Raw genomic sequence first — 21,052 nt, forward strand, 5'->3', positions numbered from 1 at the left:
AATAAAATAAAATAAAATAAAATAAAATAAAATAAAATAAAAAGTTTCTGTTATCCCTTTTCACTGAAATAGTACCGATTCTCGTGCAGGTGTGTCGCTGAAATCTGAGCCGATAAGGGGCTGCCACCTCACGTTTCACTTATAGCTGCCATGACTGACTCCATAACCTGTCCATAAACAAATGGTACTAAGATTAGAGAACATATGCTAACATCTAAATAAATTAAATTCAATATTATAATGAATGCATTTAGCTGACACATTTACCTGACTCATGTCTCAGTATGTTGCCTTGTGTAAAATAAAATCATTTACAGCACAGGAATGACTTTACAGATTAAATAAAGCATATACAAACGTTTATTTCACTGAACAAGTGCACCAATTAAGCTGCGCTGAAAATTACTGTCTGCTGAAGAGGAAAAGTCCACGCTCTGACTGTAACTCTGACTGTCATTGCATTTAAAATAAAACAAATTCGAACACATTTAAAATCCTAGCCGATTATGAAAACTGGTTGCGGCACACCCATTAGGAGAATCTTTGCAAGTTTTCTTTGCTCAAATCTGAAACATGTACACACTACAAGATTTGAATATTGTGTCATATCACACACTATAAAATGTCAAGCCCTGATTATACAGACATTCATGTTATTGCAAAACTTCCACAAGCAGTTTTTTTCCATCTCCACTGTCCAACGGATTCATATAGCATATATATGTTTTGCGTTCGCACATTGGCTATTTCTAAAACTACTAAAAGTACTGATGCAACTAATTCTTTAGGGTCAAGTTGTGATTTTTTTTTTTTTTTTTTTAACTGGCTTAATAACTGCCAGTTTTACGGAAGTCCTAAGCGGCCATGCATTATATATTTTTTTTCAGTCTTGTTTTCTCGTGATCATGTCTTAATTTTCTTGTTATCTCGATATAACAAGAGTTGTTTTCTCGTTATCACGACTTAATTTTCTCGTTATCTCGACATAACAAAAGTTGTTTTCTCGTTATCACGACTTAATTTTCTCAGCGTATCCGACGTAAGAACATCAGACAGCATCATTGCATCATCATGGATGATCGTATTCGCTTTTATTTTGATCAGGGACTCACTCAAACTGAAATAGCTCTGTCTGTCATTGACAAATGTTCGACACTTGAGAAGAAGGCTGGCCGGTCTGCAACTTTATTGTCGAAGATATAGCGACCCTGAACGTGTAGTCAATTTCATTGCCAGACAGCTTGATGGATCGTGTTATTTTAAATGCATTTTAATGTAATGGTTTCAATTGTAGACCATTCTGTCTACAATATAATGCTATCCAATAACTGCACTCAGACCCAGAGGATATGACTCGTTTAAGATCTTGTTTAAGATCACATCAAAACGGTTGTTGTTGAATAGTCGATTCAAATCGAAATACGAACAGAAGGAAATAAAAAAGAAATGACAAAAAATAGTTTGATTGTATTATTATTATTATTATTATTATAATAAGTACACAAAACAAGTACACAAAACAAAGCAGACATTTATATTTCGTTCCTCTGTTATCTCAATGTAAGGGATCGTGCCGGCGCTGGCGCCGGCGCCGCCGACCCAAGAAGTGCAGTGTTGCGTTTATGACATATTTGCAAGAATAGCCTATGCAACATCCGAAGATTAAGAAACTTAATTGTAACTAATTTGCAAAGGGGTACATCGGATGAACTCTTATTCTGCACGATGGGACAGACAGTAAAGACAGAATCCAAAAAATTGGATTTACAGGGCCGCCCACGCACAAATAAGAAAGGGCTCTTTCACAAATCTAGCTTAATTTTCGTTTGTCAATTTTTCAAACTGAACGAAATAATAATAATAATAATCATCATCATCATCATCATCATAATCATAATACAATCAAACTATTCTTTGTCATTTCTCTTTTATTTCCTTCTGTTCGTATTTCGATTTGAATCGACTTTTCAACAATAACCGTTTTGATCTGATCATCTTAAACGAGTCATATCCTCTGGGTCTGAGTGCAGTTATTGGATAGCATTATATTGTAGACAGAATGGTCTACAATTGAAACCATTACATTAAAATACATTTAAAATAACACGATCCATCAAGCTGACTGGCAGTGAAATTGACTACACGTTCAGGGTCGCTATATTGTCTTCGACAATAAAGTTGCAGACCGGCCAGCCTTCTTCTCAAGTGTCGAACACTTATGTGTAAGTTGTCAGTGACAGACAGACACAGAGCTATTTTAGTTTGAGCGAGTCCCTGATCAAAATAAAAGCGAATACGACCATCCATGATGATGCAGTGATGCTGTCTGATGTTCTTATGACGGATACGCAGAGAAAATTAAGTCGTGATAAGGAGAAAACAACTTTTGTTATGTCGTGATAACGAGAAAACAACTCTTGTTATATCGAGATAAAGAGAAAACAACTCGTTAAGTCACAAGACAATTAAGACGTGATCACGAGAAAACAAGACTGAAAAAACAAATGCATGGCCGCTTAGAACTACCGTACAGTTTAAAGGTTTTTGGGACATATACTAATGACAATGACGAATTAATAATATTCAGAAGGGAATCTATGACTTCTGGAGGCACCTCTTTTAGTAGTTTGGATAGTATAGGGTCTAACATACATGTTGTTGACTTAGATGATTTATGATACTGTAGATGGCGGCTGCATGTTTATAATTTTATCTCTAATAGAATTGATCTTGGAAGTAAAGTCATTCATAAAGTTCATAATGTCATAAAATTAGGTGCTGTTGGGAAATAATTTTTATTTATTTTATTATTTTATTTTTCTTTAATTTAGCAACTGTATTGAACTGTATTGAATTGGTTATGTTTGTTGTCTTCTAAAAGAGATAATAAGTAATCAGATCTGGCAGTTTTTAAGGCTTGTCTGTGCAATACGAAATGCCTCTAGTTTTGTTTTCTTCCAGCTGCACTTTATCTTCCGGGCTGCTCTCTTTAGGGCGCGAGTGTACTTGTTATACTATGGTGTCAGACTGTTTTTCTTAATCTTCTTTAAGCGTAAAGGAGCAACTGTGTCTAAAGTGTCTACATGCGGCCTATTTTCTAACCTGTTCTCTTCTTGTTTTGCCTGTAATTCCAACTGTCGTAGTCAAAATTTAGTATCTGGCTCAATACAATATTTTTCCACCTGATGCTGCAACTCAACTTTTCGTGCTTGAGCTTTATCCTGGGCCTCCAACTGCAGTCGAGCTAACCGCACCTTTAAGTGAGCTTCTACCTGGGATGTTGGTGATGTATCAGTAGAAAGTGACAAAGGCTCTAATTTTGGCAAAGACAGCGATAACCTTACCTCACGAGCGTCTAGCAGAGTAACAGGACCTACTAGAGACTCTATAGCAGCAACTGATGGTTCCCCCTGCTCTATTATGTTAGCATCAGGTAACACCCCTTTTTCAATAAGACTGGCCAGCAAACAAGCTTACTAATCTTTTTAAGTAATGTACTAGAAACAAATATCTCGTAATGCCAAGCAATAATGAATGAATAATCCTTTCGACAGTTGTCCAATTTTTCAACGCTTGGATGCTTAATAAAGTCATTGAAATCAAACATTGCCATTAATTATCGCTTACATAACGAATCAAGAAGACACACCCCGGACCTAACTGCTTACCCACAACACTAACTACAACCTTCCTAGTCTTCGGAGGGTTACCAGTTAAGAGTTGAATCTCCGATAACATGCTCTTCGCTGTCTGCCTCTTGGGTGAGAACAGTTCCTAAACCAATATCGCTTGCATCGATTTGTACTCTAAAAAGTTTACAGAAATCAGGGGTGATAAAAACTGGAGCTCACACTAGATCTTATTTTATGGAGTCAAATAGTTGCTGATATTGTTCAGTCCATTTCCATGTGGCATTCTTCTGTTTTAGAGCATGCAGTGGGGCTGATTTTTTTCTGGAAAACTGGTGTACGTGAAACGTACCAACCTGCTAAACCTAAGAACCCCTGAACATTGTTGGTAATATGAGAAATGATTCCACTGCTGAAACTTTGGCTGGGTCAGTTTTTACTCCTTCATTTGTCACAATATGTCAAAAGAATGAAAGCAATTACTGGATAAAGTTGCACTTTCTTAAATTGAGGGTGAGACAGGCTCTATGGAGACATGTGAAGATGTGTTAGAAATGCTCCAGAGATGGAGAACAAGGTCAGTGTATACCATACAGCACTTTCTTTTTACCTCAGGTAGTACTAGTTCCATCAGCTTTTGGAAGGAGGCATTTTTCAGGCTGAAAATTAGACAAAAAAAAAAATTGTATAGCCTCATAGCCTCATAGATGTTACAAATGTTTTTTTTTTTTGATGCTTTCAGCATTCACTTCTGTTGAATTCTGCTGAGTGCACACAGTAGGCCAAAAATGGGTAAAAATATAGAGAGTGGTGAACATCATGTTGTATTAAAGGAAAAGTCTTTATTTCTGGTGTTGCAAGCATGCAGTACAGAGCTCTGTGAAAATCCAATATCATTTTGGACTCTAACAGAAAGTTGATTCCCAGAATGATTGGCACAGTTAGATCAGTATCTTGCATGATGAAGAAAGTTACATTTACAGACTGTCCTTGAACTTCACATCTCCAACTCACTTTGCCATTTTGTTTTGTCTCTGTCCACTGACCAACAGAAATGACTAGCCTCCACTAGGTTGACATTCTTCATGATGACGTAACCATTTCCATAAAGATTTTTGGATTAGTGAGAACATGCTTCTAGTGTCAACAATAGCAACAACATAGCTGTCTCTGAGAACTATGGGAAGGGTGATATTCTTATAAGCATGATAATCTGGACTCTGGTCAAGCAGCACAACTCAGTTGCCAACCTGTGGTATCTTATGCTGAGGATCTTGAACAGCGGATGTTTTTTTTTTTTATTCTTCCCCATTGACCTGACTCTAAAACCTTTTGGACTTGTCAAAGTCTCTTTCAATTTGTGGCCCAATTTCTTACTAACTCTCCTACCTGTTTCTTGTAGCAAACTAGCCAGTCATGGGTTGCAGTTCCTCAAGATTGCCTGAGCCACTTCCTCCTCAGATGAGATGGTCCTCACTGCAGAACACAAGATCCAGGGGGCGAGGTTGAATTCAGATCCAACTCCTCCCACTCTACATTTACCTAAACCTACCCATCTCCACCCCCTGATCCCTAAACTCTCCACCCCTAAACCTACCCATCTCCACCCCTTAGATTTAGCTCCAACCCCGCCCCATGGATCTGTGTTCTGCAGTGGGGGGCTACAGCCTCAGACATGAATCATCAATCCTCAGACAAGTCTCTAAAGCTTTTCTTTGGCACCTTGTTCCCATTCCAGCGGTTTCCTGGATTCTACATCTTTGTAGTCCTCATTTAAGAATAAGTGAAGGAATCTCTCTTTGAACTGCTTTCAGTTGGCCACACTTGTCCTCTCTGCCATTCACCAATCTTTGGCAGTTCCTTTTAGTACAGCCCAGAGTGAGGCAAAAATTTCTCCATCACTGAGGTATCAAGCAGCAAAGTATTCCTCACGCCACTCGATGAACACAACTGGGTCATCATCAAGGGTGTTGCTGAAACATGTTTTACTGGAGGGTTATACCGACTGGTTGCTCTGGTCATGAACATGGCTGGAAATGTTTGCTCCAACTGACAGTCTCTTTTTTTCAAACAATCTATCATTGATTGAACTAAGCCCTTGACTAATACTACTTGTTGTTTTACCCTCTCATAATCATGTTGAATTGTTGATATCACATCCAATCTATAATCTTTTTACATCGTTTGTCAAATTCACCACAGGAAACTTGCTCACTCACCATCTGACTGATGTCTATCATTTGATTTTCTAATGCAGTGATTAAGTCATTTAGGGATGTAACTGATGAGCAAGAATTGTGGAGGACTGAAGTCTGAAGACTAAAGTCATGCAGAGCTAGAAAAAAAAATCTTCATCAATGATAAGCAAAGAAGAGCCATAGGGCAAAAGACCATAAGGATTGGACTTCTCTGATGAGTCCAATTTTCAGCTTTGCCCAACACCTGGTCATCAATTGCTTAGACAGAGACTTGAAAAGGCCTACAAGCCACAGTGTCTCCCACTTACTGTGAAATTTGGTGGAGAAACTGTGATAACCTCAGGGTGCTCCAGCAAAGCTGGAATCAGGCCCATTCATCTTTGTGAGGGACTCATGAATCAAGCCACATAGAAGGTTGTCCTTCTGATAGTGCTCCTTAACTCTGAGGATTGGTTTTTCCAACAGGACAATTATCCATGCCACACTGCTGGATCAATCAAACTGTGGATGGAGGACCACCAGATCAAGACCCTGTCACGGCCAGTTCAATCTCCAGACCTGAACCCCATTGAAAACTTCTGGAATGCGATCAAGAGGAAGACTAATGATCACAAGCCATCAAACAAAGCTGCTTGAATTTTTGTGCCAGGAGTGGCATAAAGTCATCTAACAGCAATGTAAAAGACTAGTGGAGAGTATGCCAAGACATCTAGGCCAGATGGAAATGTTGGGGAAGCGTGCCTAGGTCTGAGGGAAAAGGCTGCTATGAAGACCACAACCTACCTGTAGGGAGGTGACATGTGGAAATACTGATATGAACTGACCTAAGGGGGCAGTGCTACATATGGAATGGGTCTCTGGGGCAAGTCCTACCCGGGAGTAGAGATGGAACTTTACCCTAAGGGAAACCTTTCCATGGAAGAATACACATATGGGATTGTCCGCAGGGAAATACGCCATATGGGACACCCAGATTAGTACAGGGGCTGACCAAAGCTCCGGGCATGCAAACACAAGTACTGGGCCTGACGTCAGACTCCTCTGCTGAGTCTGACTGCCAGGGGTGTTGGAGGATGCTCGACCAGAGTTCACCATCCAGGGAACTCACTGGGAAGGAGAAAGGCGCTCACATTCCCTTGTAAGGGGGAACGCCGCAGCAAGCATGACATCAAGCCAGTTCTTCCCACCACTTTCCTATTACCCAACACACGGGAAGAAACTGGCTCAAAGTGAAGGTTGGTAGAACCTCGCAAAGTTTTGGGTGTTGCCCAGCTTGCAGCTCTGCAGATGTGAGGTGCCATGCGCCAAAGCCCAGGAGGAGGCTACACTCTTACCACCAGGGGGCAAGAAGAACACCAGTCAGTGAGCAGACTCCACTTCAATGCATAAGCTTGCATGGTAGAGGGAGCTTTAGCTTCAGTAATAGTGTCTACTAACGCTGGTGGGTCAGTAAGACGCAACCAGCAAGACTTGTTTTTCGTCCTCCCTGTTCCTGCACAGTGTCTGTGCGAGAAGGCTCACTGAAGGGAAAATTCTAACTATGCACAATAGTTATGCCGTGAACATATGAACTTTAGTCAATTTAGATTGCAGAAAGTAAAAGTAAAAAAAATGTACAAAGTTTTCTAATGCTGCATTAATGGCACTGTGCTGTGTTTGTTAATGTTCAGCTGAATATGTGCTTGCTTTTTGATATGCATCATTAGATCTTTAATCCTTCATGTCTGCCTTACTTTGACATCACTGATTACAGCTGTAACAAGCATCTGCAGAGCAGAAGGGATGTGACCCTCTGTTAACCTTTTTCTTTTCATTTTTTTTTTTATTATTACTCTATTAGTAACCCTTGTTCTTGTCTGTCATTCTCATCTACTGTATCCTTCATTCAATTTATGAACATTTATATAAACATGTTCTCTTGCCCCCCTTTATTTCACTTTGTCCTTGAATATCCTTTGTATTTGCTCACTCAAGCAAAGTCCCTGAATGTTCCCTAATGAGTTATTATAAACCTGATCCTGATCTGTAAATTTTGGATAAGATGAAAATTCAGACTTCCATAATTCATAGTAACAAGAAAGGCACATCTCACACAAGACTTGTATTTTCAACTGTAATAACTGAAACCAGTTCCACTGGACTTAACAACAGCAATATGTCAGGTCATCTGTACCATCTTTATAGATTTTGTCCAGACTTATTTGATCTGACTAGCTGATGCTTTACTTGAGTATTACTCCAAGTGATAAAAAAAAAAAAGTAATTGAAGCCAGGCCAAGTTTCCTATAGTCCACTGGGGTATAGTCAGCTAATAATTTTACAGTACACTCTACAACACTTGATTCTTCTTGCAGCATGTTCTTGTTATCATGCTAAAGGCCATTTGGAATTTAAAGTTTAGATCAGGTTTGGGGACCTTGATGGAAAATCCAATCCATGGCAGGTCATTTATGGCCATTATTTGCCCCACTTTGATGCCTCTGACTAGCAATTTATTTATATTAAATCATACTTTTATGAAGTGATTTAACAAATAATTTACCATACAAGAACAGACAATATTTGAAGTACCACAATAAAGCAGAATAGAAGTTAGAGCAGAAGGACAAAAGCAGAATAACACTTTCTTATTTTAGTAGCTGGTATTGTGAAAAATGTTATTCAAATGTAGTAGAATTGAATAGCTATTACCCCACCTGTTTCTGTCACTTTCACAGTATATGTCACATTTTACTTTCACTAGTTTAGACCCAAGATAGCTTAAGGACCAAAAGGAAAAAGCAAAAATTAAAAAAGAAAGAGGGAAAGAGAAAGTCAGAAAGCTATTGTTCTGGGTTCTTCAGTTGCCGTGAGCCATACGCATTTACCTCAAGATCTCTTTTCTTCTTAGGCTTGTGTCTCTGAAGGGTTTGCCAGCCTCTGTGCTGTGTGAGTGTGTTTCCTTTGTATTAATGTGATGCACAACAAACACACACACACACACACACACACACACACATAAACAGATGGAGGTTGTAGGATTAAAGTGTTCTACAGAGTTAAAGCCAAGCTGTTTCTATCCCACCCACTCTTCTTTGATTTGGGTAATTGCAGCATTTGCTGTGGTCTCAGTGGAGTTACTTATGTCTCACGCACTTAAACGCTGACAACAGCAATCTCTTAGCTTCCGGCTGAAGGATTCAGAGTCAAGATTTGTCACCTCTCACAGCCAGGGGAACAATACAGTGGCCCAAAAGAGTATTTGGACAGTTAAGCCACACTTTGCATCATATAAGAAATTGTTGTTGATATATATATCTAGACCTTTGCTTACTCAGCTGGGCACCTGTGTAAATGAAATGTGCTAATGATACTTGCATCATTTGTATTTACTGCATTTTGCAATGTGGAAGTAAGCTATTTTCTGTGAATATATGAGACTTGCAATAAATTAGCTGCTATAGGTATATAACTAGAAGAATAACAAAGTGTGGTAAATGGCAAAACCACTTTGAGAAAGCTCTTGCTTAAGCTGCATCAAATTTGGGTGTGGCATCTGAATCTGACACTTTTTGGGCCATTTTCGCTTTAATGATTCTAAATGTATTAAGCTCTATGGAGTGGCCAGTTATTTACCAGACAATTTGCATATCATTGTGTGGGTGGAGCTGAAATCAAAACAACTGGAAAAAGACCTAGAAACATTGTACTGTACGACATGTCATACAGCATTGTTTTCTTGCTAAGCTTTTAAAATTGGTGTTCTGTGACGCTATCTGCAGCGATTTTCATGTGGAGGTCAAAGTGCCGCAAGATGCTTGTGTTGAGAGGTGCGTCTCCTCTCTTCTCTCTTAGTATCGGCAGCTGCTATGGCTGGTTGCTAGGCAACCACATCTCTGCACAAAGACCGAGCCCAGCTGGGGTGGACTAGTCTGCCAGTCAGCACGTCCTTCCGGAGGTGTGATTGTGAATGTGTGAACGTGTGTGGAAGGGTTATTGAGTTTACTGTATGTATGAGCTAAAATGCTTGCAGATCCTTGTTGATTCATATGACTATCAAGCAAACCGTCACTCTCGAAAAGCTTTAATCTGCACCACCTACTAGAGTTTTACATTTTTTAAGAAAAACATTGCAATAATGGTGTTGCTTTCCTTTGCAGAAACACCTAATAATTATTAAGTAGAATAATAATAATAATCACAGAATTGAGTGGAATTTAAAATACAGGGGAATCTATTAAAGAACACTTTTCTTTTTCATTTTACTTCTCGTGTGTGAGAAACAGATGTTTACCCTTTATTAGAATGGAGTGCAATTTGGTTGAACATTTTAAAAGAGGCACAATTACTCTCTGAAAACTGCACCCCTTAATTCTGGTATCTCTCCAGAATAACACAGGCAGAGAGAGGAAGAGACAAAGAGACAGTGCCATTTTGTTTCTCTTTCTCTGTACTTGCCTGCAATCTAGTGGTTGTGCACTACACTGTAACCTGTGTGTTTCCTTTCTAGTCCTAAACTCAACAGTATCGCACCGCACAGCTGAGACATGTTTGCTTGACATTAACACCCACCAAATGTGGGCAGATTTCAGCAGTAGCGGGTAACACAGTCATTTCTACTAGTCACTTTGGCGGTTGAATTTATACAGTAACAGCACTGAACATTAATGTTTGTCTGGGACAAGTGGATTTTTTGAAGGCAAGTGAAAGATAATTTTATTTGCCCGACCGGGCAACTAATCTGATTAAAACGTCTAATTAGGGAATCACAGAAATTTTGGCGAGAATGATTGTGATTTTATTACATTTGGTGTAAATGACAATTGAAAATGGACAATGTAGTGACAGTAACAAAGGTTGTACGAATTGAGGATCACACAGCCTGTGTGCGAAACAATCTCATGGAGAAATCAAAACGTCTCCAGGTTATGTACGTAACTGTGGTTCACAGAGGGAACAAGACGCTGCATTGAATGCTTTGGGAACGACTCCAGTGTGACCACTCTCTGAAACACGTGCAAACAGTCCAATGGAGAAGCAAGACGTCACAGGTGGGGTGACGTAGAGACCAGGAATGTTTAAAAGCACGTGCCGTGTGCAGCCGGCAGCTTCTAAATAGAGAAGCAAGCACTGCAGGGATGCCGGAAGTATGGCTACGAGGTGCAGCGTCTTCGTATGGTTGCATACGTAACCTGGAGGCATTCCCCCAACCGGTGAGGGATGCATCCATCACTAGCGTTACTTGGCGACAAGGAGCTCCCAACACCGGGCCCTGAGAAAAGAACCAAAGTTTCCAAAAAAACAAAGTTTCCAAAGGCATCACTGCGTGACCTTGATCATGCGAAGCATGTTTCCCTCAGGGAGAACCAAGATGGCGGCGTGGTCAGACGCAGCGGCTACTCCGGGTTTTTTATATTTTTAATGTCATCTGTTTGTCTCAAAATAGTGTCAGTTTACCGCTAATTCATAAGGAAGTCACTCCAAAATACATCTATGATCGCCAAAGCCTTTGGAAATCGCCAATGCATACAACCACCAACCCGCACCGGCAGCCACTGAGAAGCTCCAAGGCCTTTGCTTACTGCTAAAGCTGAAACCCGAGACCACGGCCTCATCTACTGACGCTACCCACACAAAGTGGCGGTGCCGGCAGTGTGAGAGGGGACAAAAGCGGGGCAAGCGCGGAGGCATACAAGCTACAACATTACATACAAACAACATACAAACAACATTCCAGACTCTGCCATTCAGATGCACGGGCTAACCTGCTACCGAGCGGACAGAGATACAGCACGGTCTGGTAAGACTCGCAGGGAGGACTGTGTGTTTATATCAACCAGGGATGGTGTAACAATGCTGTGGTAGTGACAAAACACTGTTCATCGCTGGTGGAGTTTATGTAGGTGAAGTGTCAGCCGTTCTATTTGCCGCGGGAGTTCACGGCCACTGTTTTGTCGCGGTTTACATTCCGCCGTGTACAAACGCTAAGGACGCGCTTCGCGAGCTGTACAGCGCCATCAGCGAACACGATTGCATTGATGATGTGACAGTCACCAAGACCATCACCACACGTGCAAACCAGAAGCTGTGGATGACAGCAGAGGTTTGTGGGCTGCTAAAGACCAGAGATGATGCTTTCAGATAAGGAGACAAAGCAGCCTTAAAAACAGCAAGAGCCAATCTGTCCCGTGGCTTCAAGCAAGCAAAACGCTTGCATGCACAAAAAATAAATAATCACTTTACTGACAGCAAAGACACACAGAGTCTGTGGCAAGCCATTCAGAGCATCACTGAATACAAGCCCCTGCCAAAGGCCTGTGATGACAACACATCCCTCCCAGATGCACTCAATGAGTTCTATGCATGGTTTGAAATGCACAATGACACACCTGCACAAAAACTACCCACACCTCCCAGCAACCAGGCACTCTGTCTCCAGCCGATGTAAGGAAGACTTTATCCAGGGTTAAAACACGCAAGGCTGCGGGTCCTGACAACATACCTGGCCGTGTACTGAGAGACTGTGCTGCACAGCTGACGGATGTCCTAACAGATATCTTCAACACCTCGCTAAATCAGACAGTCGCCCCACATGTCTCAAATCCACCTCCATAATTCCAGTCCAAAAAAGAGTCCCCTGTGTCCTGTCTGAGTGACCACCGTCCCATAGCACTGACTCCAATCAAGATGAAGTGCTTTGAGAGGACTACGGACTATGCCATTTCCTCCACCCTACACCTGGCTCTTACTCACTTAGAAAACAAAGACTCTTATGTTAGAATGCTGTTCATTGACTTCAGCTCAGCATTCAATACAATAATCCCACTACAGCTCATTAGCAAACAAAACCTTCTGGGCCTTAACACCTCCCTTTGCAATTGGATCTTGTATTGTAGACCTCAGTCAGTCCATGTCAGCCGCAACACCTCCAGCACTACCACACTGAGCACAGGTGCCCCACAGGGCCGTGTGCTCAGCCCGCTGCTCTTCACGCTGCTGACCCACGACTGCACTGCCAAGTTCAGCTCCAACCACACCATCAAGTTTGCTGATGACACAACGGTAGTAGGTCTCATCAGCAACAACGATAAAATGCCCTACAGAGAGGAAGTGGCACAACTGGTTGAATGGTGTGGTGCAAACAACCTGTTCCTCAATGTGAGTAAGACAAAGGAGGTTGTGATGGACTTCAGGAGGAACTCTGTTGACCACCTCCCACTGACCATCGACAGCTCGGCTGTGGAGAGAGTCAGCAGCACTAAATTCCTGGGGGTGCACATCACAGAGAATCTCACCTGGACTACCAACACCATGTCACTCTCCATGAAGGCACAACAGCGCCTACACTTTCTCCGCCGGCTGAAAAGTGCAAGTCTCGCTCCACCCATCCTCACCACATTCTACAGGGGAACTATTGAGAGTGTGCTGACCAGCTGCATCACTGTCTGGTACGGGAACTGCAGTGCTGCTGACCGCAAGACTCTACAATGGACAGTGAACACAGCTGCAAAGATCAACGGTACCCCTCTCCCCTCCCTTCTGGACATTTCCTTGCACAATGCTCCAGTAAAGCCACCAGTATCGTGAAGGAACCCACCCATCCCTCCCATCATCTCTTCCAGCTCTGCAAGACTGCTCAACAGCTTTTTCCCCCAGGCTGTGAGAACCCTCAATTCCAACCACCTCACCCCCCTCTGAAACCTTGTCCACAATGTAAACTGTTGAAAAACTCAAAACACGGTGCAATTCTGAGTATGCTACACACAGGTGAGTTGGCTGGACAAACCACCTGTAGTAACGCATTCTTTCATCTCTATATGCACCAGATACTTTCCTATAAACACTACATGTTACATAGAAAACATTGTGCACCTCTGAGTGTGCTACATACAGGTGAGTGGGCTAGACAAACCACTTCCATGTTACAAGGACCTAATAAGGACTTAACAAATGTTTACTTGTCAGTGCACCACAATTCATATTGCACTATTTGCTTCTTTACCTTTAAATACCTCTTCTGCACATTGTCATGCATAGTTATTATGTAAAGTACCTGTATAGTCTGTCTTAGGTTATGTGTATGTATAGGCAATTATTTATAGTATATGTATAGTTAGATGTATAGGTTTTAAAAATTGTTTATACATCTAGTGTATGTATGTTCATATTTATGTTTATTTATGTAGCACCATGGTTCTGCGAGACACGACATTTCGTTCTACTGTATGTCCATACATGTAGCGGAATGACAATAAAGCTCGACTTGACTTGACTTGACTTGACTTGAACCCATTGGTCTAAAGCTACCACTGTAGGGCTCTCATGTACAGCAGGCCAAAAGGTATCGCTTTGGATGCAGCTGCCATCAGACCCAGCAGTTTTTGTAACTGCTTCACACTGAGTAACCGGCCTTCTCTCGCGACTGCAGTGAGGATCGACTCGATCCGAGCAGGAGACAGTGGTGCCTGCATCGTGGTCGAATCCCACACCACGAATGGAGGAACCCAATATTGGTATGCTTCACCCCTGAAAGCAAACCTTAGGAACTGCCTGTGTTGGGGAAGAATGGAGACATGGAAATATGCATCTTTTAGATCTATTGTGGCAAACAAGTCCTCGGACCTGATCTGAGACACAACTTGCTTAATAGTAAGCATCCTGAGCTTCAGTCACATGACTGAGCGGTTCAAATAATGCAGATCTAAAAAGGAACGCAACCCCCCATCCTTCTCTGGAACAATGAAATACCAGCTGTAGAACCCGGACTCCCTGTTGCAAGGTGAGACTACCTCGATTGCCTCCTACCACAAGAGAGTGTTTACTTCTTTTTCAATTACCAGAGCCTGCTTGGGACCCACCAGAGTGTGAAAGACCCCCTTGAAACGAGGCAGGGGCAACCAAACTGAATGCGGTAACCCATTTCTACAGTGTGCAGGACCCATTGAGACACATTTGGGAAAAGTCCCCACGCTGCCAAATAGACTACTAAGGAAATCAGCCTCTCGAGACTGACCTCTGGTGTAACCAGAGCAGCTAGCTCAGTGCCCTGAAGCGGTGGACTGGCAGGGGATGACCGAACTAGCTGTTCTAGAGACCTCCGTAGAGGTAGCAAGCCTCTCAGTACCGCTATGTTCCCGGGTGGTGACTGAAAGAAGCGCTCGCCGGAGACCACTGCGCCCTGAAGCACCGTGGGTGGCAGGGTTGGCAGACCAATCTCCTGAGGGCACTGAGGAGAGACGGGCACCGTATGATGAGGTTTACACCGGTCTTCCCCAGAAGTGCCTGCCCTCAGAAGTCCTGGACCACAGGCGTCAGGATTCTCTTTACACATCATGGCCTCTTAGGTCCGGAAAAAAGTGTTTCAGTATCTGAAACAGTATCTGTTTAACAGTGAGTGACCAGCCTACTTTCACTCTCTTGACTGCCGTGAGGATCGACTCAATCTGGGCAGGATCGACTCAATCCCACACCACGCCCAGATAAGTGGTTCTCTGTAATAGAGAAAGCACACATTTCCCGCATTCAGTCACAACCCTAGTTCTTTCATATGAGCGAGGATGCCGCCAACTGCTCAGAATGAGCTTATACTGACAAAATATCAATATAGTTCAGTATGCAGATTCCCTGGAGTCCAGCTGAGCCAGAGCAGCATCCACACACTTGGTGAAAGTACGGGGTGAGAGTGCAGTAAATGGCCACTCTACAGCAGAGGCTGCTCCCGGCCAGTAGCCTGTATCAGTGTGACCACACATCGACCTCCTCAGAGGAAGAGAGATGTAGCACAGTGCTCTCAAACGGGGGGAAGAAACTGCAAACGTGCTTCCGACCCAGGAGAGCACTGTAAATAAAGAGAGAGCACTAGATCTAGGGAGAAAGGCAGAGAAAGGGCGAACCCGTCTCTAACCCGTCCGTGCGATCCCCACGACCGCAGATGCTGCTCTGCCTCGGCAAAAGCGGGACGTGAGCCGCCAGATGGCTCACGAGAAGAGAGCCCTCTGGGAGCGAAGCGTGCGCAGCAAGAGTGCGGGCAGTCAGCTCCCTCGAGAGTTGATTTCATACAAGAGTTCAAATGAGTAGTTAATATACATTTTAGTACAGTATTGTCAATGGTGACTGTTTTTGCTTGATTTGGTTAGCAAAAATAATTCCAATGTCACAGCAGTACAGTTGCGCATCTCTGAGCAACATGCAGTGTTTAGTTACTGAATGATTCAGCGCTTTTTAATTAATCTTTAAGTCAATGATTCAGTGGTCCATTCATAAAGACAGGCACTTGCTTCATTCTTGAATGAATCAGCTGTCTGACCAAATCATTTGAAGGCATGCCTCAATGACTCATTCATTTAGACAGTCACCTGCTGCCACCTATTGGCAGTTTACTTTTATATTTAAAAGTAGCTCATCTTTGCATCTTTTCCAACATTTCATATTTGTATATTAAAATAAATAAATAAATAAATTAATTAATTAAAAACAGTGGAAAGATCAGTTTTGTTAATACTGATTTTATTTGAACGGTAACAGCCCGATAACGTCTTATTATATTAAGTGAAATTATTAATAAAATACAAGAATTTGATATGAAAGGTGACGCATGCATTTAATATGGTTAGGGGAAAATGCCCTTTAAATAGGCAATAAAAAATACATACATACATACATACATACATTTTAGTATGCAGTAACTTTTTTTTTTAAAGGTTTCTTGAGCTGCACTTATAATATAATTAAAATCTGAACATCAAGAGTAAATAAATAAATTAATAAATAAAACCGAATTCTGCCCTGATTTTAGCCGTTTAAAGGGCTGTGTCTCCTTTGAGACTAATATAAATGCCTATTCATATGATTGATTAAGATATTTGCATATGAAACATATTAAACGTGGAACTATTGTGAAGTTTTTACTATTACAGCTGCCGAAATGAACTAATTGTGAAAAGTCATGATTAGAACATTATGTGATAATGATAAACTGACAAATAAGAGATTCACTGTGCAGTGCTTTTATAGTCATTGATTATAACAGGGCTTTTTGGTGAACATGCAGAACTGATTCATTATCACTGAGCTGTGATAAGCCTGCTTTCTGTATATAATTCAAACACTATTTAAATAACAGATGATTCTTTTATGCTACTAAACATAATAATGTAAAGTTCACTATTTAGACACATTTTCTTACTTTTAAGCTTTTTCTTACTAACACATAAACAAAAGTAAATGATTTTGCATAAGCAAAAGTAAACAATTGCGTGACAGTGATTTTGACTCTACTTGGGTCTGCAAGAATAAACATGCTTACATGTTGCTGCATTTCTGTCAGGTCCATATATTTCTGTAAATGTCTCTTTGCAAAGCCTGTGTTGAATTATGAATGGTTTAGTAAAAGACCCACAGTAAAATATACTGAACAAACAAATAGTGCTCTGCTGAGACATTCACACAGTTGAAACAGCCACTTTCCCAACAATAGGTCTTTTTGGAAAGATAATGTTATTTTTAGTTATGTGATCCCATTGTGCTTTCTCTTTCTTCACTAACATGCCAATGTGCGGGTCAAAGAGACGATGATGAAAAAGTAGGCATTGATCTGTGTCTGTGTAGGCAGTCTGACTGATGTATTTAGCTCTATTACATAATAAAGAGGAGGAAGTATTTTGGCTGCTTGGTTTCAACAAAAGCTATTTTTACACTAACATCAAATTCTTCCTATAGGTGGTGCTACAACTGAAAAGTATTTGTAACTCCACAGCTGTATGATTAAATGAAATGTTATTTATTATTGTTATTTCTCTGAATCCACCCCCAGCACTACCAGTTAGTTGATTTAAAGGGTATCACTTTTTGTAAGAAAACTTTCTTCCTTTTTTTTTTTTTTTTTTTGCTATTATTTTAAAAATTGCATGAAATTTGATTGTGCCATCATGACATACTCCTGACAAAAAAAGTAATTTAATCATTGTAAAGATAGGTCATTGTTTCTCAACCCTGGTCCTGGGCCACCCAACACTCCCCTTTTTGTATATCTCCCTTATCTGACACACCCATTTCAGGTCCTGGAGTTTCTTTTAATGAGCTAATGAATTGAATCAGTTGTGTTTGATTAGGGAGACACACAAAATGTGCTGTGTTGGGGGTGCCCAGGACCAGGGGTGAGAAACACTGACATAGGTCAATATATTTGCGGGAGTGGCATGTAAATATTTCTGATGTTCGAGGGGCTAACAGCAATTTCTTAAAAATCAGTCATTCTTATTAACGGGAATGTGTCTTATAATTTTAGTCTAAATATTATTAAAGGACTATAAATATACTAATTTTCTATTATCTTCAACGTTATAAGTACTCCCTCAATGTGCATATATTCCTAGTGTTCACATTTAACAGTTGTCGAGTTGGCAGACATGACCAAACACACTGATGTCCTATGTAAAGAATTAAGTAGGACAAAATGAAAAATAAATAATTAATTATAGATTATCTATATGAGCTGTTGATGCTTAAATCCCAATAATTTTATTTTATTTTATTTTATTTTATTATCCAAAGGAGGCAAACCATTGTTTTATAAAGACCACCACCAAGGTCCAGTGTGATTCGGTTTCTTTGTCCAGCAGGTCATTTGTATTCCATTTGGGGAGTAGTGTGTGCAGTACAAAGCTAAGATATCTCTACAATGCTGTAGGCGCAGTTAGAGGTGGGGTGGATGCAGTTACCTTCAGAGGAAGACAAACGTCCAGTATTAAAATTCAGCACAGTCTTTGTGCTGCCAGAAACAAAACTACGATAGAACATTCTTAATCTGTGGATGATCTCACTCACAGCCAATCAGATTCTTTCATTTCCCCACACATGCCCTTATCTGTCTAGCCATTCAGGAGAAGGTTTTTTTTCTTTCTTTCTTTCTCTCTGTTTTGCTGAGTGAGCGGGCTATAGACTGCAAGTAATCACAGAGGATGTTGCTATGGTGACAACAAATCTGCAGGGCGACTGATGGTGCAGCAGTTGCTGTTACAATAGTGCTGCAGGAATACGCTGAGTGGACGTTTTATGCTTAGCTTTACAAGGTCAGATATTTTGAATCTGTGCATTAAGTGTTAAGACAGCAGGCATATTAGACTTCTGTCATTTTATGTTGTTAATGTTAGTGTTACAAGTCTCTACAATGTTAACACTTTAGATTAAGGAACACTATTAACTATTAACTATAGTTGTAAATACTTATTATTTCCCTAGTCATTTTCTTTGATCTCCTCTTTCTCTTTCTGTATTTCTGCGTGTCTTTCACCTTCTTTGCCCGTGTGTATTGTTTTTTGCCATACGCTTTTATTGTGCTGCTGCTATGCACACACACACACACACACACACACACACACACACACACACACATGTTTGTTTTTGTGAATTGTGGGGACTTTCCATAGGCTTCTATAGTTTTTATACTGACTAAACGAAATTGTCTATCCCCTAACCCAACCCTAACCCTAACCCTACCCCTTACAGGAAACATGTTTGCATCGTTACACTTTCAGATAAACTTCATTTACTATTTTTAATAATTTTTTAACATTGTGGGGACCGCAGGCCGGTCCCCACCATGTCAAAAATGTCAGGTTTTACTATCCTTGTGGGGACATTTGGTCCCCACAATGTAGCAAAAACAAGTACATACACACACACCTCCATACACAGCTTACAGGGTTTCTGGTAGGGGTGAAGCCGAACCCGAATACGGTATTCGGAAAGGCACAAATAGCGTGTTTTTTTTTACAAATACTTATTTCGAACAAATACTTAAAAAAATGTTTGTATTCGGGAACAAGAAAAACTTTATGTCAAAAAGCTGCGTTTCCTCATGAGACCGCAGTGCATGCCCGCATGAGTGAGTGAGTGACATTCAGGAGTCGGGGGGGTTGGGGGCAGGGCTCGAAATTGCGACCGTTTTGGTCGCATATGCTCCCAAAATTTAATCTGCGCGACCTCAAAATATATTTGGAAGCATTTGTGCGAGTGCGAGAAATCGTTGTGGTGCGACTTGTTTTTATTTCTTTACAAAACTTTCGGTAGCCAAACTACTGCCCAGACCGCTGGTTCGCCGTTCTCTCCAACATTACATAACTAATTAAACTTGATCTTTACATTCTTAACTTCAATGCAGATTTTAGATATTAGCCGTCAATCACTCCCTGTCACTGACACTGCCCTCCGCTGAAACTCGGAACCGGCCGTTTTCTCTCTCTCTCTCAGCCAACCTCTCTTCCGGATTTGCACAAACTACATCGAAATTAGGGGTGTGTGATATGACGATTTTTGATTGTGGGCAATAAAATGTCTCCACAACCTGCTTTTGAAGAAATATATATTTTGTGCTACAGCGCACATTCTGTCAGACGCAATTCTGGCGCCTCCGTCTCAATATACTGTACAACGCGGCACATTCACATCAAATGATAACAGCTCCAGAGTTCCACTCACGCAGGGTCGTAATTTCCACTGGGGACACACTTTTCAAAATCCCGTTTGTGTCCCACCACTTTTAAAATAATGTTAAATTTTTGTTAAATTAATGTCTTGTATTGTAGAATTCACGCTCAGCGCCGCCGAGAGTTTCGCGCCATCGTTAAAACGAAACCGAAAGTAAAACGCGCGCGCGCATTCAAAAGCAATTTTAATACCCCACGTTCAGAGCGCGACTCCCCAGTTAACCTTAGCATAGCTTCCCGTCACTCATTAACTTAGTTGAAACTCCTCACATGGATGTGGGCAACCAAATAGAAAAGAGTGTGGCTGCTGCTGAGTGTGTAGAAGTGTAACGCAAAAAAAAACTGGATTTTTACGCCTATTTTGAATTTTACTCGAATACAAATACAAATACAAATACTTTTCCCCCTCAACAAATACAAATACAGATACAAATACCGGCTGCTTTGCACACCCCTAGTTTCTGGGTTAGGCACTTCCATAAGTTGAGTTCTCTTTAATCGTTATCTTTTAAGAGAGGGCAGACATAAATTAGTGTCATTCCTGAGGGTGATACCACATGCAAGAGTGTTGAAAAATCTTTAGAAATCATGTCCTTTGTGAAATGAATAGCAGCATAAATGCAAGCACACAGACACCGCCCCTTCCCCAAAACAAATAGAGCTCCCCGAGGAGATAGAGGGCCGTGTCTTAATATATATATGAAGAGTTCAGATGCAAAACCAGCTAAAAGCCATCTCGGTCAAAAATGAGATAATGATA

The 21,052-nt window shown here is 41.1% G+C and overlaps 1 protein-coding gene across 1 annotated transcript in view; it reads left to right on the plus strand.

The window, feature by feature from the left end:
* The window catches only part of LOC127165675 (neuronal migration protein doublecortin), a 60,935-nt gene that overhangs the window by 22,162 nt on the left and 17,721 nt on the right, over positions 1 to 21,052 (plus strand). The window lies entirely within an intron of this gene.

Source organism: Labeo rohita, chromosome 5 (genome assembly GCF_022985175.1).
Source record: "Labeo rohita strain BAU-BD-2019 chromosome 5, IGBB_LRoh.1.0, whole genome shotgun sequence".
NCBI classification, from domain to species: domain Eukaryota; kingdom Metazoa; phylum Chordata; class Actinopteri; order Cypriniformes; family Cyprinidae; genus Labeo; species Labeo rohita.